Consider the following 27,022-nt stretch of genomic DNA (forward strand, 5'->3'; position numbering starts at 1 on the left):
GTCAGAATGTCAATTTGAACTGAAATGTTTTGGCTTGAATTGACACTTGGACCTGGAATGTTTCATTTTGCTTTACAATGTTAACATGAGAAACTTAATTGAAATTGACATTTTTTTCCTATGGAAAATTTCAGTTAATTCATTTTCCCTCAATTATTTTTTATTCTGGTTGCTGGGTACTGTTTAGTGAGCCGTTGTGCTCCACCTCAATGGAGGCTGCATTCCAAGTGTGGCAGACATCCTTCCTCTAAAGTTCCCCTGAAAGCTGTTGGGAGGAAAAGTGCTCAAAATTGCAAGCTATTCTTACTGGATTACTCCTTAGCTTGCTCACAGTGCACTTTGTGGGAAACTATCCTGTGTGCTAATCATGGCAGCATTCCCCCAGGATGAGAGAGGTGGTGTTAAGAGACCAGAAAGGTCTTATTTTGCACCGTGCACCCTCCTCCAGTTCTGGCTGAGGAACCAGGAATGCTACGGCTTTATCTCCCCAGAGCTTTTGGGGACAAATCTCCCACCATTGCTGTAGCATCAATGCAGCTCCATTGGGGAGAACAATAGGGGGAGCTGTAGAGTAGACAGACAACTAGTGGCTGCTGGCATTCCAAACCTTGTGTGATCTAGACCTGATCGGCGCAGAGTTCAATGATACAGTGAGCGTTAAAGTGTGGCTCTGCTAAAAATGGCATTGTGGCTTTTGTAGCGGTGGTGTCTCCAGATTCAGCTGTGCTCAGTTTACAAGTGAAGAACTTTCCACTGTCAGTCTGGCAATGCCCTCAGGGACTCTCATGCAGCCCTCTTTCTTTGCTTATGTTGACTTCAGTGATTCTGGTGCCACCCTTGGTGCCTTCAATGGGTTTTCATGGGTATGATGGGTCAGAACTCATAGACTCATAGGTCAGAAGGGACTAATCTGATCATCTAGTCTGACCTCCTGCACAAGGCAGGCCACAGAACCCCACCCATCCAATTTTATAACATCCCCTATCCCAGGACCGAGTTATTGAAATCCTCAAAAATGGTTTGAAGACCTCAAGCTGCAGGGAAACCACCAGCAAGTGACCCATGCCCCACGCTGCAGGGGAAGGCGAAAAACCTCCAGGGCACCTGCCTATCCACCCTGGAGGAAAATTCCTTCCCGACCCCAAATATGGCGATCAGCTAAACCCTGAGCATGTGGGCTCTTTTGATACTGTTCAAGAAGGAGCTTCTGCACCCTGGAACTGAGGGTATTCTAAGCTGGAGGTGTTATTTCTAGCTTGGGTAGACATTCCCACGCTAGTGAGCTAAAAATTGTGGTGGGGCAGGTGGGTCGTAGAATCATAGAATAGCAGGGATGGAAGGGACCTCAGGAGGTCATCTAGTCCAACCCCCTGCTCAAAGCAGGATCAATCCTCAGCTATTTTTTTTTGCCCCACATCCCGAAATGGTCTCCTCAAGGATTGAACTCACAACCCTGAACTCAAACCACTGAGCTATCCCTCCCCCCGCTAGCTGCTCTGAATACAATCCCATATGAAACCCCATGGGTATACTCGGGACAGCTAGCCCTCCCACAACCCATGCAGCTGTGGCTACATGGCTATTTGTACCCGCTAGCTTGATCAGAGTGTTCCCGAGCTGGAAATTATATCCTGCTCCAGTGTAGACATGCCCTCTATCTGCTCTGCAGGGCTAATTGGAGTAGCGAATATTAAACCTTCACTTTAGTGTCTAATGCACCCAGGGCACAGATCTGAATTGGAAGGTGCCATTTGTACTTAGAGTAAGTAGAAATTAGGTCTGAGTCTGTCATATGCCAACCACTCTCATGCCAACCCTCCCTCATCACTCTAGCTGTGTAAAAGGGCCTTAAGGGAGCCACATTACAGTTATGCCCACTGGAACTGCCAGAATGGGAGTAGAGGGGGCATAGACCTGATCTACACTAGAAAAGATGTGCTGGCGTAGCTATCCTGGTATCAGGGGCGGCTTCAGGAACCAGCGTGTGCCTGGGGCGGCCTGCTGATCACTGTGAGGGCGGTAGTCAGGCTGCCTTTGGCGCCGTTTCCGTGGGAGGTTCGCCGGTCCCGCGGTTTCGGCGGCAATTCAGCGGCGGGTATACTGAAGGTGCGGGACTGGCGGACCTCCCGCAGGCATGCTGCCGAATCCGCGTTACCAGCGGACCTCCCGCAGCTTCCACGCTGCCAAAAGCCACCTGACTGCCGTGCTTGGGGCAGCAAAATACATAGAGCCGCCCCTGCCTGGTATAAGCTATACTAGCAAATCCTCCTAGTGGAGACGCCGTTGAGACAGGCAGAAGAGAGCTTATGCCAGAATGGCTTAGACCAGTTTTCCAAATGCGATATGCTGTAGTGGCAACGGTCAACGGCAGGGCTTTTGCTGGTATAAAAATGTTGTTAAAGAAATCACCCGCTCCCCAGCATTATTACAGCAGAAATGTGAAGTGTGCGCCACAGGGGCCCTGGTGTAACTCAGCATTCAGGTCACTACGGTTTTCTAGGTAGCATTTCAGATCTAAAAAAGGTCTAATCTGTGTGGCCAGTAAGAACTACCCAACTGCTCCGGCTGCCACGCGCCATTCCGTGGTTGTACAAATATAAGATCCCTTTAAATAAGCTGGCCTCACCCCCTGATAACTCTTAACATCTTTGCAAAGGGCGTGAATAGATCCGAACACAGTAGGCTTAGGTCTGTGCTTCAGAAATCCGTTTCGGATGGCAGCTTTGCGAGGGACTGCTTGGATTCAGCCGTCTGCTGTCTGGATATTTAGCACCAATAAACTGAATTCAGTTTGCAGGTAAAATACGTCTCCTGTCTGCTTCCTTGAAAAGATCTGAAGGGCTTCATAAGCAAGCACAAATTAAGCCACTTAGTAGCTATCTGTGGAAGGCAAATATCTGTGTGGAGAAACTGAGGCGCAGAGGGAGCTGGGACCTGTCTTAGGGGTCTCTGCAGTCTGTTGGCCTGCTCTACCATTGTCTCTCACAAATCACTCCACTGCATTGTACAGCCCTTGTCACCATTTCAGTTGCTGACTTCCGAAGTGGTCTGTGCTAGCACCACGACAGAATTAATGACAGGTTTCAGAGTAGCAGCCATGTTAGTCTGTATCCGCAAAAAGAACAGGAGTACTTGTGGCACCTTAGAGACTAACAAATTTATTTCAGCATGAGTTTTCGTGAGCTGCAGCTCACTTTGTCGGATGCATAGAATGGAACTTTTGACAGAATTAATGCAGTGACATGCAGAAAGCGTGCTGTGAAATGGATTTCATTGCGAGAGCTCTCATGCATGTAATCAGCAGGAGGTGTTACCCTCTGTCTCTTATTTCACGTAAATGAGATTAAACAGTTTAACAGTCTATGCAGAGGGTTTCTTGGGGCTGAGGAGGAGCCTGGAGATTGAGACACATAGTTATCTGTAAGTGTTAATGCTTTGACGCATACTCAGTCACTCACTCATGCCCCTCACCCCAATTGGGGTATGGGCCGCCAACCACAGATCTCCAGAGTCCTCTATCCTGGGCCATTCGCTCTAGCTGGTTCCAGGTATAGCCCATTTTTTTGCTAGGTGTTATCTAATTGGGGTGGGGGTGGGTATTCCACCAGCAAGAATGGGAAAACACCATTAAGACTCTAGGGCCTAGAAATCTAGCATAGGCTTTTATGTACACTTAGGCAGGAAACCGTTACTATCCTGCAGCATTTGACATTTTGAAACATTTCCTGTGTTGCATCGAGAGAGAGAGAGAGAGACTGATTAACCCCCCAGAAAACCCAGTGGTTGGGCTACTCACGTGCTACATAGGAGACCCAGGTTAGATCCCTGCACCAAATTGGGCAAAGTAGGGATCTGAAACCTGGATTTCCCCTGTGAATTCCCAAACCACCAGTCTGTTGGCTATTCTGAGGTGGTCTCTCCCTGGTTTAGACCTTACTGGATTTGAGAAACCTCCCTGAAGAAAGTGTCAACACTGCAAAAAGTTCTGTTTTCAACAAATCAGCTGTTTTCTGACGGACTGTTTTGTTGAGAAATTCCCGAATTCCAAATCCTCATCCTAGCAGTATTTTACATAATCTTTACCGTATTTATCTTCACAACATCCCTGTGAGGTAGGGCTGTGCTGTTGTCCCTATTGTACAGATGAGGAACTGAGACACAGAGAGACTCAGTGACTTGTCTAAAGTCACACAGGGAGTCAGTGACAGAACAAGGAACTGAACCTACATCTTCCAATTGGTAGGCTAGTGCCCTAACCAGTGGAACAGCGTCCCTTCTCTGAATGCCACCATGGGGACAGCATGGTGCTGCTTTCTAAAGGGAACTTTTTGGGGGTCAAAAATGGAATGTCTGAAATCCAAAAAAATTCTCAATTTTCATCCCAAACCCCAAATATTTAGTTTCTGAAATACTGCTGTGGTGCCTCATGAGAGTTCTAGTTCAGATGCCTCATGCTTCCGTTCTCCTCTGTGGGCCGGGCTCCCCAGCTGGACTTCTTTTCCCAAATATATCCTCAAATGTATTAATACACTTTAAAATCTCATGATTTTTAAGCCAATGCCAAGGTTTGTGTGGGAGGACCCTTGACTCATGATTTATGAACGTGTAGGGCTGGCAGTACGGTCATGTGGGGCCTGACCCAAGCAGTACAGAGTCTCTGAGCTCTCTTGGCTCCCTCTGAGTGTAGTGAGATCCCCTTCCCTGCACCCTGCCTACTCGGCCTGACGAATGGACCATGGGGCTTCCTGCCTGCAGCGCACCTGGGAGGAGCTAAGGGTACAGCAGCCTCTGTGCCAGCTGCTCCCTCCAGCTCCATGGCGCGCAAGGCCAGAATGTTGCTGGCGCCTGCCCAGCTCTTCGTGCTCTCCCGCTGGTGTCGATCTCGTTCACAATGTCTGGGGGGCTCTGGCACCAGGCTCAGTACCTGCTGTGGCAGGAGAGGAAGGGAGGTCATGGTGGGAGGGGTCATGGGCCGCTGTTGCTGGCAGTGGCACATCCACTCCCTCACACCCTCATTAAGACCTGCTGGTGAAGCCCACAGATGAGACTCTGCCTGAGCCCTAGTCCCCGGAGACTAGGGTAGTCTCTGACCCCTACTGCAGGCTAGGGCTTCAATCTAGCTCAGGCTAGTAGTGAGCAGATGCCCTCAAGCGTCTCATAGCTGTGATGTGACAGGACTCTGGCTCCCCGAGGACAGGTATCTGTGGCACTAATGGGGTCCTCTCAGCAGGAAGACCAAGAGGGAAGTGGCACCTGAATCCCCTCTCCCCCTACAGACGGTCCCTCCAGGGCAATGACTTATGTCACTAGGGAGCAGTGAGTGGGGGAAGTGAGCCATGCTGTGCCTGTTCTCTGGATGCCATGGGGGCGTCAGTCCCTGCAGGTGAATATACCCTCTGAGCCCGCTTCTTGCATTCTGTTCGTTTCACTTTCCAGGCAGCAGCTGGTGGAAGTGCTATCTAGTGGCTAGAGCAAGGGGGATTGGGAGCCAGAGATCCTGCCACAGCTCTGCTGTGTGACCTTGGGCCAGTTGCTTTCTCAATGTAGAGATCACTGGAAAGGTGGTGTTATATTGGAGGACAAAGAAGTATTGTTGGTGGGGGAAGAGAACTCAATAAATGGTCCCGCTGGTTCAGGGGGCACAAGGCAACAGAGACCCCAGCTTAGGTTTTCCTCTCCTGTGTTGCTAGGCCAGGAAGCCGCCCCCTCCTCACCACACACACACTCACTGGCTTCCTCATTTGGGTCAGTCTCTGTTTCACTTCTCATTACCCTAGTGCTAGACTGCGAAGGCCCTCGCATGATTCTAATCTGTGCAAGCTTCCCCCCACTTCCCCTCAAGAAGATTTATCATCTTCATCAAAGTTCATTATGTGCAGCTGGCAAATCCCATCCCTGGAGCACGGAGCAGAGCCCTTTAGCTCACCTGTGCTTTCCTTTGGAGCTGTGAAGTGGCCTTGCTTGCAAGGAGGTCAAAGGGCTGATTAGAAACAAACACTGGGACGGTGGGGGAGAGCTGTAAAAGCATCCCTTGTTATTTTATCTGTGCTAAGGTGAAGGGTGTGAAATGAGATGTTTTTGGCTGTGCTGAATGCAGGGTAAGAGCTTCCTGTGACTATGGGTTAGGCTGCAGGGTCCACTAGATCCTTAAGAGAACCACAAAGAACAAGAGTGCCTCCTGCAGGATGAATTTGGGAAAACACGCCAGGCGTGGGGAGAAAGGTGCAGGTGGGAGGGGAGTGTGCAGAATCTTCTCCTGCCACCTCCAGTTGCACAGCAGCTTCACGCACTGGAGACCTGGTAAGACTGTGCGATATCATAAATGCCCCTTCTCCCATTATTTTCCCAACCTACTTCTCTCAGCACTCCCATTTCTTTCCCCACCCTCCAACATCTTTTTATGCCACATCCCAGCATGGGTGGTGTTGGTGCAAACGTCACTTGTGGGGCACCCAGAGTTTTCAGGCTGTAAATCAGATTTCTGTATTCTGGAGAAACTCACCTACTGGGGTTACAGCCCTACTGCAGGCTGCTTCTTAGTTCCTCTTCCGTGAATTTTGTGCTGGCCATGGTGTGTGGGCTCAGAAGCCCTGGTTGTAGCATGACGAGTGGAACTGGGAAGAGAGAAGGTCGGGTTTTGGGAGAGCTTCCGCGTGTTGGCCTCTTGGCATGCTTAATAAAGATCTCTCTCCTACAACTCCTGACAGAACAAGGAGTAATGGTCTCAAGTTGCAATGGGGGAGTTTTAGGTTGGATATTAGGAAAAACTTTTTCACTAGTGAAACACTGGAATGGGTTACCTGGGAAGGTGGGGGAATCTCCTTCCTTAGAGGTTTTTAAGGTCAGGCTTGACAAAGCCCTGGCTGGGATGATTTAGTTGGGAATTGGTCCTGCTTTGAGCAGGGGGTTGGACTAGATGATCTCCTGAGGTCCCTTCCAACCCTGATATTCTATGAACTCTGCCTGCCAGCTTGCATCATTCATTGCTAAAGAAGCACTGAAGATCCAAAGTCCTCTGTGTAGTCAGAGGAGTGGTACAACCCAGGCAGTGGCAGGACAAGCTTCCCTCCAACTTCAGTGCGCCTCACCCACTTCTGCAGCTCCGAATGGAGCCCTCCGACCTGGGGAAGTGAGATGGGGAGTTTACTCCTCATAACTTGGCCTCCCTGTTGAGCCTGCCAGCTAGGGCATGGATACCTGGCCACTAGGTGGCAGAGCTGCTTGATGTGCTTTGCTCAGATATTTTTCAACATAATGCTGCCTCTTTCCGAAGATAGAAATTGTTCTGTTTTTTCCCTGAAAAACATAGCTAGATATTTAAAAAAACCCCGAAAAGTGTGTGTGTTTTCTCCATTTTGCCTCTGGAAAAGATGGGGAGAAAAGGGTGAGGAGAGGGGAAGGAACCCATAAAGCCAAAACCAGAAATGTTCATGGTTTGGTTTTTCAGCGGAAAATGAAAACTTTTTTGCAGAAATTGAAAAGAAACAATTGCAAAAAAAAAAATCATATTTTTCTCCAGCTCTCCTAGGGAGCCCTCCTTAGCTCAATTGACATGGACACCTCAAACAGCCCATCAGATGGTGGGAATCTTCGTTCACCACTAAAATACTATGGGTATAAACTCCTTAGAGCATAGTCTCCAGCCACTGTTACCCGCGCTCCAAATTAGAGGCTTTTAATCCCTAATGTGCAAACTCCTTGTTGTCCCTGAGCTCTGTGTCCCAGACCCCCAGCTGACGCAAGTTGGTCTAACTCAGCCGAATTACAAAAGAGGGAAATTGGTCCAATGGCTAAGGCACTAACTGATCATTCAGGAGACCTGGGTTCTGTCATATACTCTCTGTGTGACCTTGGGAAAGCCACTTAGGGTATGTCTGCGCAGCAAAGAAAAACCCACGTTTGGCTGATACTAGGTGACTTGGGCTTGCAGGGCTCAGGCTGCCGGGATGTTTAGTTCCTGTCTAGACTTTGGGGCTTGGGCTGGAGCCTGAGCTCTGGGACCCTCTCACCCTTCAGTGTCCTAGAGCCTGGGTGCCAGTCCGAGCCCAGGCTACACAACAATCAAACAGCCCCGCAAGCCTGAGTTGGCTAGCGCAGGCCAGCCCCACGCTGCTGCCTTAGTCTCTCCGTGCCTGAGTTCTCCAGCTGTAAAAAGGAGTTAATAGCCAGGAGCTACTTCACAGGGGTGTTGTGAGGCTAAATACAGTAAAGATTGAGGGGCACTCAGATGCTGTGGTAATTAGGGTTGCCAACTTTGTATTTGCAGAAAACCGAACACCCTTGCTCTGCCCCACTCCTTCTCCGAGGCCCTGCCCTGCTCACTCCATCCCCCTCCTTCTGTCACTCGCTCTTCTCCACCCTCGCTCGCTCACTCACTCATTTTCACTGGGGTGTGGGGTAGGGTGCGATAGGGGGTGAGGGCTCCAGTGCAGGGGCAGGCTCTGGGGTGGGGCTGGAAATGAGGAGTTTGGGGTGTAGAAGAGGGCTCTGGGCAGGGTGTTGTGCTGCAGGAGAGGGCTCCAGGCTGGGGCAGGGTGTTGGGGCATGGGAGGGGGTATGGGCTCTGGGCTGGGGCCAGAAATGAGGGGTTCAGGGTACAGGAGGGGGATCTGGGTTGGAGTGCGGGGGGTTGAGGGCTCTGGCTGGGGGTGCAGGCTGTGGGGTGGGGCTGGGGTTTGGAGTGCAGGAGGAGACTCTGGGCTGGAGCAGGGGGTTCAGGTGCTGGGGAGTGAGGGCTCTAGGCTGGGGGTGTGGGCTCTTGGTGGGGCCGTGGTTTGCGGTTCAGAAGGGAGCTGGAGCAGAGAGCTGGGGTGCAGGGTGCAGGCTCTGGGTGGGGCTTACCTCAGGTGGCTCTCGGGAAGCAGCAACATCTCCCTCCGTCTCCTAAGCGGAGGCACGACCACCTGGCTCTGAGCGCTGTCCGCACCTACAGGTACCACCCCTTTGGCTCCCGTTGGCCATGGTTCCTGGCCAATGGGAGCTGCTGAGCTGGCGCTGGGGGCAGCATGCAGCACTCCCGTGGTTGTCCCTCGGCCTAGGAGCCAGAGGGGGATGTCAGCAGCTTCCTGGGAGTCGCATGGAGCCAGGTAGGGAGCCTGCCTGCGCTGCCAACCGGACTTTTAACAGCCCAGTCAGCAATGCTGACCGCAGCCACTGGGGTTCCTTTTCGACTGGCAACCCTATGGTAATGGGGACTATGTAAGTACCAAAGCTAGTTAGACTTCAGTGCAGCTACTCCTATTTACAGCAGCTGGGCATCTGCCCTTACATTCTCGCGGTCTGCGAGCAGCATCCCGCAATATACATTTTTTGCTGACTGAAGACTTGGAATGAAGTGCTTAGCCCTTCCTGGTCCTAATCTTGCATGCCATGTGAGGTTCCCCTAATCTTGGGGTTCCCTTGGAAGCCCGACAGGCCACAGAGAATGTACGTACCAGCCTGAAATATGTTCGCCGTCAGCAGTGTTGTGTCTCCTCCAGATGGGAATCCAGCCCAGGCTCTGTGGTTACCAGCTGGGTTTTGGATGTAATGCAGTGGACGATAAATTTCTCCTTCCACAGCTCTCTGTCTGCCCGTTGTCAGAGCAGTGGTGGAGCTGGGTTCCTGGACCCTGGTAGAACTCTCATCCCCCTTCCTCTGAACCTGCTTTATTTTACTCTCCTCTATATGAAACGCCACCAATCCTTAGTTTGTTTTGGGCCTTGGCCTACAAATCTCCTTCCCTTTTTGAGAGCCAAACTTAACAGCCGAAAGCCTGGACAAGGACAGTTAAGCTGCTCATAAAACATCTGTTAATTGTGGCAGTTGTAAGAAGATTATTTCCCTCAGCCATGTTCAGTTCCCTGCCCAGGACTCCAGGCTCCTCTCCCCCTGCCTGGTGGTTACTGCTTGGGAGAGGACTGGGCCTTGATCCAGCCGATGGCTGAGGGAGGGTCAGACGCTGCCCGGGGCTGGATTCTTCAGCAGTGAGACTTGAGGCTGTGGTGTTTCCTTCCCCTGCAGAGGGTGCTGTGAGGCACAATGCCAAGGGTCTGTGCAAGGACTTTCCCCTGGAGAGCTCTCGGTCCCTGGCCTGCCCTGAGCCGGGCACGGTGTGATTGTAGCCGTTACTGTGAAATGGCTTCAGGCAGCAGGTAGCGAGAGTTGCTGCAGTCAGATGTTGCCAGTCACGGCCACCCCCACATTCACTAGTTCTGTGTATCTCCCTTGGCTCTGTGCCAGGGCTGCCAATGATGGCTGATTTATCTGTGTGGTTTTTTTTTTAATGTGTCTGGATGCCATCGGCCTGCAGAGGAGACATCCTGGGGATGTCAGGGCCTGACTCGGAGGTCTAATTCTGGTACTTTCTGTGTCCTGAGCCCCCTTAATTTGGGTCTCAGGCCAGAGACCTGCTATGGGCGGGTGTAGTAGTAGTATGACTTGTATTGCAACATAGAATCATAGAGTATCAGGGCTGGAAGGGACCTCAGGAGGTCATTTAGTTCAACCCCCTGCTCAAAGCAGGACCAACCCCAACTAAATCATCCCAGCCAGGGCTTTGTAATCAGTGGCGAGGAGCCTGAGCCATGGACCATGCTGCCCTTGTGCTAGGCGCTGAACAAAGCTGGTCCTCAGCTGGGTTGTGTCGGAGTTGGTAGCCCATTGCCAATCTGTGGCCCCCGGCTGCTCTTTGGGAGAGGTTTGTATGTCCCACACGCCCAGGCCCTGCTCTCCCCCTCAGCGGGGAGGACGGAGGGAGTCTGCGGAGCAGTGGAGTTCCTGGGTGACTGCTTCTCTTGCTTGCTGCGTAAAACCGGTTGCTTCACCATTTTCCCTTTCTGTGGTTATGTTCCGGGTTTTGTTTTTCCTCCCTCTCCGTCCCCCTGCCTGCTGTGCCGAGAGGCAGGGGAGAGGGAGGGTTTCGCCATTACGGCACTAGTGGGTCCCTCAGCACACTCTCCTTGTTCCTCATTGCGGTTTTCCCTGCCTGCTGACTGTACAGCGACAGTATGAGCCTGTGGCATTGGCTGCTGAGGGAAAGGCCTGTCTTTTGGGGCCTTGAAAACCTAGCTGGGCAAAGCCCTAGAAAATGCCCGGTCCACTAAAGAACTATGCAGAGGGGGCAGACTGCCTGCCCAAATAGGTCTCTGCCATCTCTCCAGGCTGTGTGATGGGTGTGTCTAAGGCCATGTCTACATCTAAAATTTTGCAGCGCTGGTTGTTACAGCTGTATTAGTACAGCTGTATAGGGCCAGCGCTGCAGAGTGGCCATACTTACAGCAACCAGCGCTGCAAGTGGTGTTAGATGTGGCCACACTGCAGCGCTGTTGGGCGGCTTCAAGGGGGGTTCGAGGAACGCGAGAGCAAACCGGGAAAGGAGACCAGCTTCGCCGCGGTTTGCTCTCGCGTTCCCCGAACCACCCTGCAAACCGCAGGGAAGGAGACCTGCTTGCTCGGGGGTTTGGGGAACGAGAGAGCAAACCGGGAAAGGAGACCAGCTTCGCCGCGGTTTGCTCTCGCGTTCCCCGAACCACCCTGCAAACCGCAGGGAAGGAGACCTGCTTGCTCGGGGGTTCGGGGAACGAGAGAGCAAACCGGGAAAGGAGACCAGCTTCGCCGCGGTTTGCTCTCGCGTTCCCCGAACCACCCTGCAAACCGCAGGGAAGGAGACCTGCTTGCTCGGGGGTTCGGGGAACGAGAGAGCAAACCGGGAAAGGAGACCAGCTTGATTACCAGAGGCTTCCTCAGGTATGCTGGGATACCTGCTTATTCCACGGAGGTCAAGAAAAGCGCTGGTAAGTGTCTACATTGGATTACCAGCGCTGGATCACCAGCGCTGGATCCTCTACACCCAAGACAAAACGGGAGTACGGCCAGCGCTGCAAACAGGGAGTTGCAGCACTGGTGATGCCCTGCAGATGTGTACACCTTCAAAGTTGCAGCGCTGTAACTCCCTCACCAGCGCTGCAACTTTCTGATGTAGACAAGCCCTCAGTTAACAGAGCTGAGTGGTACTAATAGTCAGGCTGATGTTACTTCACTGTGTGTCCCCCTGAAGACTAGTTCTCTTGAAACTGACTGTCCCTCTCAAATGCTTTATGGCAAATGCTGCCGAGGATCTGAACCCCAAACACCCCACCCTTCCTTCCCCCGGAGTTCACCTCCTCCCATCATGCATTTTAATCCTGAATGGCTGGAGTTGGGAATCCTTTACCCTACAGCCTCCTTGCTGGTCACGACTGTGCCGGTGACCAGCGGCATATGTAGCTCGGGATAGCTCCTTTAGAGAGGCTTTTTTCACCCTACAGGGCAGGTGGGTGCTGCTCACTCATAAAAGAGAGCAGCTTGACACTTGGTCTCACAGAGCATGAAATGGTGTGGGGTTCCTAGATAGACTCTGTAAGCCAGGACTTTCCCTGGACAGCACTTGTACCTGCTGTGAGTTACTAAGTGTAGACTGATCCCATTTCCCACTGCAGACAAAGGCTTTAAAACCCCCTCCCACTATCCCTCCCCAACCCCCCCTGAGAAGCAGCAGCTGCGTTGTTCCATCTCTAAGTGCTGGCCCGGTGTGTTTAAGGGGAATTCAAACTTCATGGGCTAAGTTCAGCCCTGCTTGTAGCTCCATTGACATAAGGGGCTCATGTCAGACATGATTTTGACCCGATTCCTTCATGTAGAGCCTCTAGACATGTAAAGCTTTTGATCTAGTTGGCGGGGGTGGGGGTGGGGGAACAGGAAGTATCTGTCATGTGTAGCACCTTCATGAGACCTTAAAATGGCTACAGACTTGAATGACCCGAGCCTCACAATTGTCCATGGGAGGCTTGTGTTATCCCCAGTTTACAAATGAGCAAGTGAGTGAGGTACAGGGACTAAATAACTTTGCCCAGTCTTGTGCTTCAGCTGCTAAGGGCTTGTCTACACTTCAGATGCTGCATTGAAGAAGCTACCTATGCCAATGGGAGAGGTTCTCCAGTTGGCATAAGTACTCCACCTCCGAGAGGCAGTAGCTAAGTCTACAGGAGAATTCTAGAGCGGTCTACACTAGGGGTGGGGTGAGGTTGATTTAACTGCATCCCTCAGAGGGTGTGGATATTTCACACCCCCCTGAATGATATAGTTATACTGACCTAATTTTGTCATGTAGATCAGGCCTTAGTCTGTGCTTTCATTCCTAAGCAGGGTGGAATGCATTGATACAATGCCTTCTCTAATAATAATAATAATAATAATGATGACGATACCTAGCTCTTATCCATGGATCTCAGAGGGCTTTACAAAGGAAGTAAACCTTATTATCCCTGAAATATAGATGGGAAACCGAGGCACAGGGTGACAATGAGACTTGCACAAGATCACGCAGAAAGCCAGTGGCACAGCTGCAAATCTCCGGACTTAAAGCCCAGGGCTCTGTCCACTTGGCAGCACTGATGTTTGGGCTGAATTTTGAGAGAGAGATTTTGGCTGTCTCACTTAGTTTTTGTATGTAATAAAAATATATTAAAGGAATGTTTAGGGTGCAGAGTCAACCTCTGAAAAGTCACATACCAGAATAAAGGTTGCTTGTGCTGCCTTAATTTGACCCCCTTGTGCAGGGCCGGCTCCAGGCCCCAGCACGCCAAGCGCGTGCTTGGGGCGGCATGCTGTGGGGGGCGCTCTGCCGGTTGCCGGGAGGCCGGCAGGTGGCTCCGGTGGACCTCCCGCAGGCATGCCTGTGGAGGGTCCGCTGGTCCCGCGGCTCCGATGGATCATCCGCTGTCACGCCTGCAAGAGGTCCACTGGAGCCACGGGACCAGCGGACCCTCCGCAGCCACGTTTGCGGGAGATCCACCGGAGCTGCGGGACCGGCGAGCGGCAGACCGCCCCCCGCGTCGTGCCGTCGTGGTTGGGGCGGCGAAATGGCTAGAGCCGGTGCTGCCCCTGTGTGTATGCATTGTGATGCGGTTTTAATTACATGATTGCATACTGTTTTTCTGCCCCACAGGTCCTCTGCCTCCTTCACTGCACAGGATGGACAGTGCTCACTGACTGGGTAACTATTTATATTTCTTTTTATCCTCCTCATTCACTGTGTGGCCCCATGGATTATTTACTGTCTACCATCCAAACCGGCCTTGAATACAGAATGATTAATTTCCTCACGGGCTTTTCCATGGCGCTCTCCTTAATGAATTGAAGCCAGTTCAATGTTTGTACGGAACTATTTTCACTATAGGCTTGAGAGGAGAATTGGTGTGTTACCTGCATTTTACAGATGGGCACTGAAATCCAGACATTGAAGCCAAAATTGTCATTTGTTTCTAATCTTGGGTATCTAGTCTGAGAAAGCGAGTCCTTAGCATTTTATAGCGCGTCAGAGCAGCGTTCCTATTTACCACAGTTTTGAGTGCCCAGCACATCAGCAGCTCAGGTCACAGGTGTTTCTCATTGTGGCCCTAGCAGATGAGGACTACACGGTGGCCTGTGAAGACTTTTTGGTTCAGTTACTTGCACAGCATCACACAGGGTCTCTACAGCAGAGTCACTTTCCTTTAGCCAAGAGACCATCCTTTCTCGCTCCCTGCCTCCACCTTATTCATTATGCATCTTCCAACTTCTGCAGCAAATGAGAGAAGGGGCCTATAGACAATATTCTCCTTCTCTGCACAACCTTGGTTCATCCCTGGGGCGGGTCCATCCTGGGCACTGAATGAGGCAGGTGTCAGGTGGAAAAATAGTCTGTGATCATGTAATTAAGGACACTCGTAATGGACGCTTCTGAATACTCCTAGCTTTCGAGGGCTTGACTTTGCAACCCTAATCATGTTCTTTGAATGTAGATTTTTGAATGTAACAGAAATATATAGATTTTCTTGTAAGAACAGTTATCAGTGGCATGTGTCAGCTCTTCTCACCTGGCCCTCAGCTGAGCCATCGTGAACGGAGCGATCTCTCAAAGATGTTGATGCAGAGTTGGATCTGGAGGACAGCTCTGAAGGTGGCTTTGTGGAATGGCTCAGGGCGGGTGTTCCGGGAGTGAGGGTCCGTGTGGGAGAAGCTGATGAAACTGGCATCCAGAGGAGATGTGGAGGAGAGAGGCAGAGCTATGTAAGGTGTTGCAGGCCAGGAGCCTGAGGAAGTCGGGAGGTGTTAGGGATGGGGATGATGTGGTTGGAGCCGGGCCAAGGGAGATGATTAAAAAAAAAAAAAAAGGCAGCTGCTAATAAGGCAAAGTTACATATAACATACTATATCATACGTGACTTATTCAGGATCAGGTTAATATTCAAAGAATCCAGGTAAGATCCTGGCTTGCTGGCTGGCAAGCCCTCCCCTTCTGCATATGCTAAAAAGGGTAACCACACTTCTAACTATTTATCTTCTTTTTGGCGCTTCTCTTGCATGTACTTATTTGGTGTGAAAGCTTCTCCATCGCAAGGACAGTCCATATTTTACTATCCCACAAGTTCAACTGTTGGAGAAAAGAGCGTTTCCATATGAGGAACTGACATGCAGAGAGATAGTGATTTGCCCAAGGTCACACGTGAAGTCAGTTGCAAAGCTGGATGTTTGAGTCCAAATCTCCTGAGTCCCAGTCTAGTGCCTTGACCCCAGAGTCATCCTTCCTTTCACCCCTCCCTGTAGCACCTCTGAAACTATTCTTTGTGGGTTTTAATTTCTTAGAGATTGAAATTTATGGAATATGTGTTACTTAAACTTCCGGTCAAAAACCTTTTTGCTACAGCAGCAACTGCCAATGGAAAACTTTTAACATTTGCTGCTGCAAGAGAATTGCTCTTGGGTTGAGGACTTATCCCAAGATAAGTTTGTTTGTTTGCTTTTTAGAGTTTTTTTGCCTAAATGAATTGACTAGAATACAGACAAACAAACAAAAAAACAATCAAAGACCGCTCTACTTTTAAATGTAAAGAATGCTTTAATATTTAAGGCACAGTATGAACCCCACAATTAATGGCTTTTCCAATAAAGAAAATAAAAATGTTAAACAACAAAATCCACAGCTTTGTGACAGCTGAAGTTCAGAGATAAGGCTGTAGCCGCTGCAGAAGCAGTGCCAGTTTCACTCCCTCCCCATTCCGTCCACCTCCTTTCCTGACTTTCTTTTCTCAGTTTAAAATTGTCATTTTTTGTCATGTTATTTTGCTAAACACGAAGTTTTTCCATCATATGAAATAAACTTTTAAAAGCTTAACATGTAAACCAGGACATGGGGATCAGAGAACTGTCCTGGATTTTAGGGGAATAGTGATAACTGCCTGAAATCTTTTTTTTTAGTGAAACAGGTTTGTAGGTAGACATTCGTTGTTAGATGTCATGGGCAAGCGCCTTTGTCATCCAGAAATACTTCTCCCCCCATACAATGGGCTTCAGAAATGATCAACAAGATTAACCAAAACATTGCGGGGAGAGGGGGTTGTGTTACATGTTTTGGAGGGATAGCTAAAAAATATTGCCAAAGCACAGTTACATTTGTTTGGATTTTAGTTTTGTTTCTCATTACATTCGAGGGGACCTGAAGAATTATTTGTATGTTTATATAACACTTGACATTGAACTTTTATACAAGCTGTAACCCGAGATGCTTTACAACATTGAATTATGAGAAATTACTGCTGTTATGGTGGTTAAAGCCCTAATGCAGAGGGCCTGGGGAGAAACTAAAAGGCCAAGTGGAGGAAGGAGTGATTGAAGAGGGATTCAAGGGCTACTTTTGGATGGCCTAGATCAGTGGTTCACAACCAAGGGTATATCTGCCCCCGGGGATACATAAAGGTATGCCAGTCATCTGGGAATTAGCTCTTTCCAGTCTTGGAGCGCCTCCTGTCGGCTGATGACTCTCCTGCCTCAGGCCCCCGTGTCCATCTTTACCTTGGGGTTCTGCCCACAGCAGTACCCCCATACTCTAAGTCTCCCCACCCAGGAGAACCCCCAGTCCCCTATGGCCACCTTGCCTCAGTGGCTACTGCCAGTCGTCATCTAGCTCCCACTCACTGGGGAAGTCTCAGCGGCGGCTCCAGGCACCAGCACTCCAAGTGCGTGCCTGGGGCTGCAAGCTGCGGGGGGCGCCCTGCCAGTCCCTGTGAGGGCGGCAGTCAGGTTACCTTTGGTGGCTTGCCTGCGGGAGGTCCGCTGGTCCTGTGGATACGGCGGTGATTTGGCGGCTGATACGCTGAAGCCGCGGGACCGGTGGACCTCCCGCAGGCAAGCTGCCAAAGGCAGCCTGCCTGCAGTGCTTGGGGCTGCAGAATACCTAGAGCCGCCCTTGGGCGAACTGCAGTCTGTAATGGCCACTCATCATTGGCAAGGGGGTTGGACCAGCTGCCTTTGCCTATCCCTGGGCTGTACCTCTTCAGTCCCAATATTTACATGCCAATTGATTTGTTTGATAGTTATATGATAAAATTGAGAAAGGAAGCACCTTTTCAGTACTAGTGCGCTGGGACCCTTTTGTATTTTTGTGTCTGCTTTTGTAAGCAAGTAGTTTTTAAGTGAGGTGAAACTTGGGGGTACGCAAGACAAATCAGCCTCCTGAAAGGGAGTACAGTCATCCGGAAAAGTTGAGAGTCACTGGCCTAGATGTTCTACTGCCTATATTCACAAGGGACCCTTGTCAGAGGAACAGGCCAACCATATGCCTTTGTTGTTGGCAATCTGTAACCTAACAACAAGTATAATACAAAACTAAGGGTGCAAGCTATTTCCCTTTTGACAACGACCCGTCCTTATCCTACTTGAACACAGAGAGAAGTTTCTCCTTACCTGGGAAGGGAGGCCAATGGACTTTGGAAGCATTGTCTTGAAACTATTTGTTAAGAAAGTGTCATGCAGCTGTTGTGTGAAAGAGGATGAGCTGTTCAGACAGACCTGTTGATTAAAGATGGAGGGACCTAATTTCACCCCTCAAGGAAATGAAGAGGGCCTATGTGCTAACAGTGCTATATTATCATTATACAGGAAAACATGTTCTAAGAAAAAAGGCAACTGGTCATGTGGAGTTAGGAAATGTTGCCTTTTTGATTACATCTTTTTGGTTACATGTAGTTTCATGGTCCTGGAAAGCTTGAGGATTTTGATTGCCCTATGGAAAAATAACAAATTTTGCAACCCGTATGTGCCTTTTTTATTGGCAATCCAACTGTTTTTGAATTATTAACTGGAGTAGTTTGCAAAGTAAACTTTCTGATGTATGGAGAGAAAACATTGATCCTTTTGCACACTATCCAGTTTATTAAGGAAGGCAGTTTGTTTGTAGCGCTAGGAGCTTCCACGTTTTGTTTGTTAGCCAGAGCCATCGAGAGGTATTTGACTATGATCAAAAGGAGGCCTTAAGGTGCCAATAAAAAGTACAGGGTTTTCCTTCCCATTGGTTTATCTCCATTTCCCTGGGTACCTTACCAATCTGCAACTGGAACTGTGCCAACAGCTTACCACAGTGCTCAACTGCGTTGCCTCATTATTCCAAGAAATATGTTGCATTTTTCAGCAGCATCTTTATAATCATTCTGGTGACGATTGCTATCATTTATGCACATATTTACTGCTAAAGTCCCATTGCCGTAATGTCACTACACATAATAACTCGGAGATCTCTGGCACTGCTTAGGACATTTGTGATTGTAGTCGGCTTATTTGTTGCCTGTTGGTCTCCGCTGTTGTTCTGTTGCTCCTAGATGTAGCCTGCAAAGTAAAACAGTGTGCCATTTCTGCAAGCCCAACTGGTTTATTGCCTTGGTGGCCATTCATTCTGCATTGAATCCGAGCAAGGCAATGCGGCAGATTTTCTTTTGCCTTATTTGTGGCTGTCTAGTGAAGACGAACAAACGTGGCCAGATTTTTGCCTATTCAGCCCACTGCAGATTACAGTTGAAGAAAGTCTACGGCTTTTTAGGATCCAATTACAAAATGTTTCAATCACAGGGAAAAACTTTGACCAATTTTTTGAAACTTTTGAGTACCTGTTTGTCACATAACTCATTTTGGTTTGGGCTTTAATTCTGTAAGAGAATCGACTCAGGGAAGTATAAGATACAAAAATAAATACAAAACATAAGGCTGCAACAGTTCCCATCCTCCTATGCCCTTAAACAGAAGTTTCTCATTGCTTAGGGAGGGAGCCCATCAGACCTTTGAAGTGATAGCCATGAACTGTGGGCACAGCTACTGTATAAAGGAGGATGAGCCTGTGATTAGTGATGGAAGGGCCTAAAAGCCGCCTGAACACGAAGCTCCTGATTAACCCGCATGAGAACAAAGGAGGCCTTTTTGCTTTGCCTGGGACGACTGACCCTGTTGATTGCGTTGCTTGCAAAGAATCACGCCAGTGTTTTCCGCCTTCCAGATGTCCCCAGCTCTGCACGTGTCATAGGCAGCCAAATGGCTCTGGTGTGATAGGCTGGTTCTGTGCAATGCCCAGAAAGGACTGAAGATCTGATGTGTGCATTTCCCATGTATGTGCCTTTAATGGAATGGGCTTGTTCCAAACTCATTAGTGTTCCACAGGCTTTCTCCTGAGCCCTTAATTACAGTGTTTACGACTGAACTATTGGCTAAAGAAAATGGCTCTTTTGAGGCTTTTGATCATGCCTTACAGCTTGCGGGCAGGAACTTTTAAATGCTAAGGATTCAGCCACTTTGTGGGGGGTGACGTAACTAGAATTAACCTTCTGTGACATTAAAGTATGCTCCCCATTCCTGTTAAAATTGCCTCTCCTCCCCCCCCAGCCACCAGTGCCATCCCTGCAGTCTGCTCTGAAATTCTCCATGCAGCATTGCAAGGCATTCGTGCTCTGCTGTTCTTAACTCTTGTTCCATCTCTCCCCTCATGCTCATTTGGGACAACCAGGTCCTCTTACAGCCATCCAGAGAGGTTCTTTAAGCAGCCAACATCCGTCTTTAGATCAGTTGCAGCCTCAGACCTTCCCATCTGGCTCTGGAATGCCGACTGAGGAGGGAGGGTGTTTTTGTTCTGTGCTCTATCCTTCGTGGGAGTTGTGTAAAATACTTTTAAAGAGCTGCTGAGTTCTGACAAATATTGCAGATGGCAATGGGTCACAGAAAGCCTACTGAACTGTTACCTTTTTACTTTTCCCTAGCATGGCTGATTTTCCAAGATGTTTGTGCATGAAGCAGACACTGTTTCCTCTCCCTCACCGTCATTTCTCTCCTACCTGAATCGTGCAGTGAGAGACATCCTAATTCATCTCCATGTAGGCCATTGGGTCTCCTCTCTTCCTGGAAAGGTCAGCCAAGGTCAAAGGGGAAAACCTGTCTGGGTAAAATCAGAACCAGCCTGAGAATTTATCAGAGATTTGAGCCAAAGCTGGAATTAATTCCATGGCTCGAGAGTGGAGTTTAGGAATCAGCAAGGATCTTTATTCATCTCAGCTGCTATTTAATGTGATCTGATCTTCTGTGTATCTAAAGTCTCCATCACCATCATGTCTATCCAGGCGTGAAGATAATCAGAATGATGTGACTCTTATGCCTCATGACATGATAAGGGATGGAGAGCTTTTTGTCAGACCACGTGCAAAAGCTTTCAGTATCAGCCAACATTTCCCAAGAACTGGGATCTGATACTTTCAAAAAAAGAAAAAAAAACAAACTACTTTTAAAAAATGGAAAAAAGAGAAAAAGTCCGTGTCTTGAGTTGAAGTAGTTTGCCATTTGTTCCAGCCAGGTCTTGAAAAACTCGCTCATCATGTCTTCTTAAAAGAGCTCCATCTTTCAAACTGTCACTTCTCAGCAGCTCTGTGGTGATCTCTTTCCACAGTGACAGCTGTTTAGAGGATATTTTTATGCTAGAAAGGGTTGTGAGTGAAGTTGTGTGAGGCCAGAACCTTCCTGTGACTTACGTGCTGATCAGTAGCTGTGGAGCTGGTGGTTTTGCTGAATCCATAGCAGCTGATTTGTGCACTGAAACAGGGCAGCAGGAATTGACCTGGCTGTTGGTCTCTAATAGATAAATAACACAAGAACAGTTAGACTGGGTCAGACCAAAGGTCCATCTAGCCCAGGATCTTGTTCATGACTGTGGTCGGGAGATAGGGAATGCTGCTATCTGACTCATACATCCCAAGGCCGAAGGGTGTCCCAGTGCCAACCTCTTCAGGAGGACACCGGCTGATCCAGGGTCTTTCTCTCAGTTCCTTTTAAAATAGCACTGTCCCCAGTCCCATGCTGAGGCCCCATCTATGTGCAGGGGCGGCTCTAGGAATTTTGCTGCCCCAAGCACGGCAGGCAGGCCGCCTTCGGGGGCGTGCCTGCGGGAGGTCCTCCGAAGCCGCCGGACCAGCGGACCCTCTTGGCGTGCTGTGGCCTGGAGCCGCCCCTGTCTATGTGACAGTCTCGGTCATGTTTGTTAGTGCTTGTTCCCTGGCACCTTGGAGAGTAGATGGGACCTGCCCAGTGACCCTTGTCAAAGAGAGGAATAGGCCATTGAGCAGATTGGCCTCCTGGGTGTGCAGGGGGAAAGTAGGGAGCTCCCCACCCCATGCAATACCAGAACTGCCCTCCTTTTGGGGAGGGCAGTCCTAGGGTTGGCATGGATGAAGAACAAACCAACCTTCCTTACCCCAGTGCCCTCCTGCCCCAGGTGCACTGCAGTGTTCTTCATGGGTGTGTGCAGAGGCACTGAGCCACTGGCTGGGGGTGATGCCCTCGCTGTCCTGACCTACAGGTTTCGAAGCTGGGTCTGTAGGAGCAGCCATGCTCCAGCCCTCCATCTGGTAGCCTGCTAACGCTTGCCTGCCTAGGACCCACCAAGCCCCTGCAGTTCTATTGGTGAAGTCTCAGAGCAGCTGATCCGCTGCTGGCTTAAGTTGGGCCAGCCATCAGCACAGGAACTGGTCTGAACACCTGATCTTCACCCTGCTCTGGACTGTGTGCCTTGTGCTTCCTGCTCCCACAGCTTGATTTTCCTGGCATCCTGACCCGGCCTGACTCCTGGCATCGGGTTGGTGGTTCTGACCTCCAGTTTGTCTCCTCCTGTCTTGACCCAGCTGACTCTTGTCTTGTGACTGAGGACTCTGGGTCTGGCTGCTCACCTCCCAGCTGTGACACTTGCTGCATTGCAGAATCGTGACGAAATGGGAGGCTTTGATCATGACTCACCTGAATGTGTGGGAATTTCATAGATTCCAAGGCCATTGGTGTCATCTGGTCAGACCTGCTGTATAACTAGGGCCCTACCAAATTCACAGTCCATTTTGGTCAATTTCACAGTCACAGGATTTTTAAAATCTTAAATTTCATGGTTTCCAATGTTTAAATCTGAAATTTCACAGTGTTGTAATGGTGGTAATCCCAGCCCAAAGGGAGGTCGTGGCGGGGTTGCAAGGCTATTGAAGAGTGGTCGCGATATTGCCACCCTCACTTCTGTGCTGCTGCTGGCAGCAATGCTGCCTTCAGAGCTGGGCACCTGGCCAGCAGCCGCCACTTTCCGCCTGCCCAGCTCTGCAGCAGTGCAGAAGTAAGGGTGTCAATACTGCAACCCTCTTACAATAGTCAGATTTCATCGACGACACCAGATTTCATGGTCCGTGCTGTGTTTTTCACAGCTGTGAATTTGGTAGGGCCCTGTGTATCAAAGAGGACTCCCCTGAATTCCTGTTGAACTAGAGCAGATCTCTGAAAAACATCTCATCTTGATTTACCGGTTGCCAGTGATGGATAATCCATCCCAACCCTGGATAAGTTGTCCCGGAGGGAGGGCTGCATCATGGCCCAGCCATATCAGTGGTGTCACAGATTCTTTTTGCTGTACTGTAGCATGAGGCCATCAGTAAACAAGATGACTCATTGCTTAATGAGCCAGATTAGCTGGAGTGTGTGTGTGTGAGCCTGGTAGAAATGGGGTGCTGTGTCCTGCTTTTCAGGGTGCTCTTTCTGACTGCCCTGGTTCCTGTAGCTGGCATGAAAGATCCCTTCTCATGATCCCTTCTCTCTGGCATGAAAGATCTTGGTGAACAAGGTGTTAAAGAGCCTGGCACATCTCCTGGCATGTCACCCAGAACTCGGCATCTAACTTGGATAGGAGGCAGTGCTTAATTTGTAATGAAAGAGGTGCTAGGGCTCAGGCAATTTTTTTTACATTCCTAACTGATGCAGGAAGCCCAGAGGTGCTGGGGCTATGAACGTCCAAGCCCAGAGGTGCCTGACAAACCTTGGCACAAATTAAACACTGGTAGGAGGCAGACGTAGTGTGTCTGTCAGCCCCAGCGCTGAGGGGGCGCCCGGCAGCAGCCCAGGCTATGCTGGCTCTGCACTTGAGAACTCTGCCTTTTGGCAGGCAGCTGAGTGAAGTCCAGCAGGGAGCCCCACTTTTTGTTCAGCATGCAGAGATATTCCATGGGAGAGGTTTGCTCTTTTGATGGCATATTGTAGCTTGCCAGCTCTCTGAGGGCTGTGACGGGCATGCTCCGAGCCACCTTGTGGCAGATCTCAGTGGTGATTCTCCCCCTGAAGCAGCACAGGGAGGGCTGAGTGCTGGGCTTGGCAGCGTCTGAGCAGAAAGCCTCAGCCTGGCTTGGTTTCCTCAGGGTTTGATGTGGATGGATCCTGTCAGCCTTGAAGCAAAACTGCAGTTCAGCGCTAGCATCATCTCAGAGGGGGTGGGGGTCTTAATGCAGTTGGTGGGGCAGAGAGGAGGAGAGTGGAGCAAATAATGGATTTTTCAGTTCGCTGGCCAGTCTGAAAAAAATGGAGAAGAAAAATTTGGAGGGAGCGGGGAAAGGAAAAGGTTTTGGATGAAAAATTTCGCTCAGCTGTAGGGGCGTCTCGCACCTCCCCCCTCCTTTTGAGGTGTTTGTCATTCACTGGCTCTGGAGCTGCCTTTACCCATCTCTCTGGCTTTCCCTGGGTGGGAGATGGAGAATTGGGAATAGTGAAAGATTGGCCTACTCAGGACGTTTGCTGGGCAGAGGAGACTGTGTATGGTGGTGAGTGCACACACCCCTTGCAAGCAGCTCCTGTGAGCTGGGAGCAAACACTCTGGTCAGATAGGGAGGAGTCCAATGGCTTCTGCCTATTGAGCAAGGGTACATCCACTCTCACGTTAATTATTTTGCAGTTGCTGAACACAGTGGGTGCATCTGGAAAATGCCTGGGCAGCCCGCATGCCTTGTAACGTCCCTGGTACATCCAGATGTTTTCAACTGGAATGGTCTTTTAGCAGAACACCAGAGTTGTCTATGTGGAGATAATGAGGGAATGGAGGCAGGGTCTGTTCTAGGGTCCCATTATTGTGGGGCAAGAGGATATTTTGGGGCCTTGGATGTTGCTATTTAAAAAACCAACAACCTTCCAGGAGTCCAGCAGGTAGTAGGATCCCTGGCAAATCTTGGGTTTTGAATTTAAAAAGGCAAAATTTGGTTACTGTGCCAGTACTATGTCATTGTCACTTCCACTGCTTAACATGGGATAACTTGGCACATATTTGGGCCTTTGGAACAATAATTTGGAGCCCCTGAAAATCGTGTGTGTGTGTGAGAGAGAGAGAGAGAGAGAGAGAGAGAGAGAGTGTCCCCTTAGCGCCAGGTCTGGATGGAGGGATGTGGGGCACTGTGTATGGTCCACTTTCTTAATGAAATTCTTTATCCCATTGAGGCTTTCCAAGAAGTTCCTATTGGTCTTTCAGAGAGTTGTTATCTGTGAATTTATTTTCCAGGCCTTTGATCTGTCTGTAATGTAATTATCCTCTCAGCTTGTGGGTTTTTTTTAAATTACTGTATGATGCCAGGGCTATTATACTTCTCCTAATGTCTCCCATGTGGCAGACTTGTGCATCCAGAGGGAAAAAACATACAGCAATTTCATTTCACTTTTTTATTAGAGGATCTCAAAGCACTTTGCAAATGTGTAATTAAAGTTCTCAACACTCTCCAGGTGGTAGACGAGTAGTGTTGCCCTTTTAATTGGTGGGGGAACCCAGGCACAGAGGTTGAGTTTCTTGCCTTGCAGAAGCTAAAGTGCCCCTGCTGGCTCTTCTAGTTTAACAGGTTCATAGCTAGGGCACAGAGTAGGGGAGAAGCCTGAGAAACTCTTGCATGATAATAAACTGAGCAGCATTGCTTCACTGATGGGGGCACATTCCAGGGTGGATGGCTGTGGAGCAATGAGGAGGGGAGGGGAATTCCTGTTGGGAGGTAGGGACGGGCTATCCCTTGCAGTATGTGGGCAGTGGGGCACTGCTAGTTACGGTGAGAGGAGCTGGGAAGCAGGTTAGTGAGATGGGGGAAGTTGTTCGTTCTCCATCTCATGCACTTACTGGTGCTAGTGGAGTGGGGTTCCAGCTTTCCAGTGTGGTGACTTCTCCTTGGACCTGGCCTTCCGCTGCTTGGCTCTGGGGATGCATACACAGGTAAGCAGTGCAAGTCCATAGCATGAGCATCAGAGCTTTCCGCTGCTGCTCACTGGCAGTGTTACTTGTTAGCCATAGGGGCATGTGCTCCAGAGTGATAACACCCTATTTGTGAGCTCAGGCCCTCATTCTGTGATGGCTCAGGCACAGGTCATCAGCGAGGATTGAACTTTGGTCCTTTGGCAGGAAAATCTTGCTGACACTTGAAATAAAAGAGTAACTCCATTAGTTGGTAGTTGTAGCAGGCTCTGACCATATGGTGTGGATCAGTGGCCAGAGGAAGACATGGCTTATTTACCATGCACACTTGACCATGCTGTTGGGTGTGCTCAAAAATGATCATCTGGGCTGGTGATGAGCAATAACCCTGATGTTCCCTCCTCTTCTTCCCTCCCCCAAATTTCAAATACCTCCCATTGCTCCCTGGGCTGTGCTCTCCGCATGCTCAGTGAGTGTGTTCAGGTACAGAGTACATGGGCTTCCAGCATAGTGTCCTTAATGCGTGTTTGTTTTCAAGTGCTCCTGCTTTCCCTTCTTGGATAATAATTGAGAGCATTTGCCTTGAAACAGAGAGAAGAAACCAGTTCATTCCTCAGTCCATCTCTGCCTTTGTGGGTAAGCGCATGTACCTTCGGTGCACAGGCCTGGAGCTTCTATCAGGCTAAGGTGTGAAATTTACAGGGAGACGCATATCACTCTTCTGTAGTAAATCCTGTAGTGCAATGGTGGCAGCAAGTGCTAGAAACTGCAATTAGTCTCTACGCTATAAAATCGGACTCTCTTCCTGACAGCCCAGATCCCATAATCCTGCCTTAACAAGGACGGTGCAAGCACCACTTTTTAGTGAAATGCTTTATCTCTTTCAGACTTTCTTCCAGGAAGTTCCTATTGGTCTTTCAGAGAGTTGTTACTTGTATGTTTATTTCCCAGGCTTTTGATTGATCTCTAATGTGATTATCCTCTCAGCTTGTTCAATTGTGTGAGATTTTATTTTCAGTATGATCCTAATGTCTCCCATATGGCAAACTTGTGCATTCGGATGGAAAAATTTTATTGCATTTCCAGAGCACCTTTTTATTAGAGGATCTCAAAGCACTTCAGATGAATACAGTGGAAAATACAGTAGAAAGATGATATATGCCAGAGGTATGCAACCTCTGGTCTGCGTGCCAAAGGTGGCGTGCAAGCTGATTTTCAGTGGCACTCACGCTGCCTGGGTCCTGGCCACCAGTCTGGGCGGCTCTGCATTTTAATTTAATTTTAAATGAAGCTACTTAAACATTTGAAAAACCTTATTTACTTTCATACAACAATAGTTTAGTTATATATTATAGACTTCTAGAAAGAGGTCTTCTCAGAATGTTAAAATGTATTACTGGCACGCGAAACCTTAAATTAGAGTGAATAAATGAAGACTCGGCACACCACTTCTGAAAGGTTGCCGACCCCTGATATATACAGAGAACATGAAAAAATGGGGGTTGCCATACTAACTCTAATGAGACTAATTGATTAAGTTGGGCTGTGGGATTTATCAAATAAATTTGTTACTGTATTTTCCACTGCATGCATCTGATGAACTGGGCTTTAACCCACGAAAGCTTATGCTAAAATAAATTTGTTAATCTCTAAGGTGCCACAAGGACTCCTCGTTCCTTTTGCTGATACAGACTAACACGG

General features: G+C 49.3%; 1 long non-coding RNA gene and 1 pseudogene across 1 annotated transcript; one reads left to right on the forward strand and one right to left on the reverse strand.

The window, feature by feature from the left end:
• The first annotated feature begins 18,105 nt into the window (after positions 1 to 18,105).
• On the forward strand, positions 18,106 to 19,019 carry LOC115637271 (annotated as a pseudogene).
• A 71-nt stretch (positions 19,020 to 19,090) lies between these two features.
• On the reverse strand, positions 19,091 to 22,198 carry LOC115637272. The gene is made up of 3 exons (XR_003997221.1): positions 22,096 to 22,198; positions 20,838 to 20,937; positions 19,091 to 20,247 (listed from the first exon to the last, which is right to left on the reverse strand). It is a non-coding gene; the product is annotated as an uncharacterized LOC115637272 (long non-coding RNA).
• Positions 22,199 to 27,022: the final 4,824 nt, after the last annotated feature.

This window comes from Gopherus evgoodei, chromosome 19 (genome assembly GCF_007399415.2).
Source record: "Gopherus evgoodei ecotype Sinaloan lineage chromosome 19, rGopEvg1_v1.p, whole genome shotgun sequence".
NCBI lineage: Eukaryota > Metazoa > Chordata > Testudines > Testudinidae > Gopherus > Gopherus evgoodei.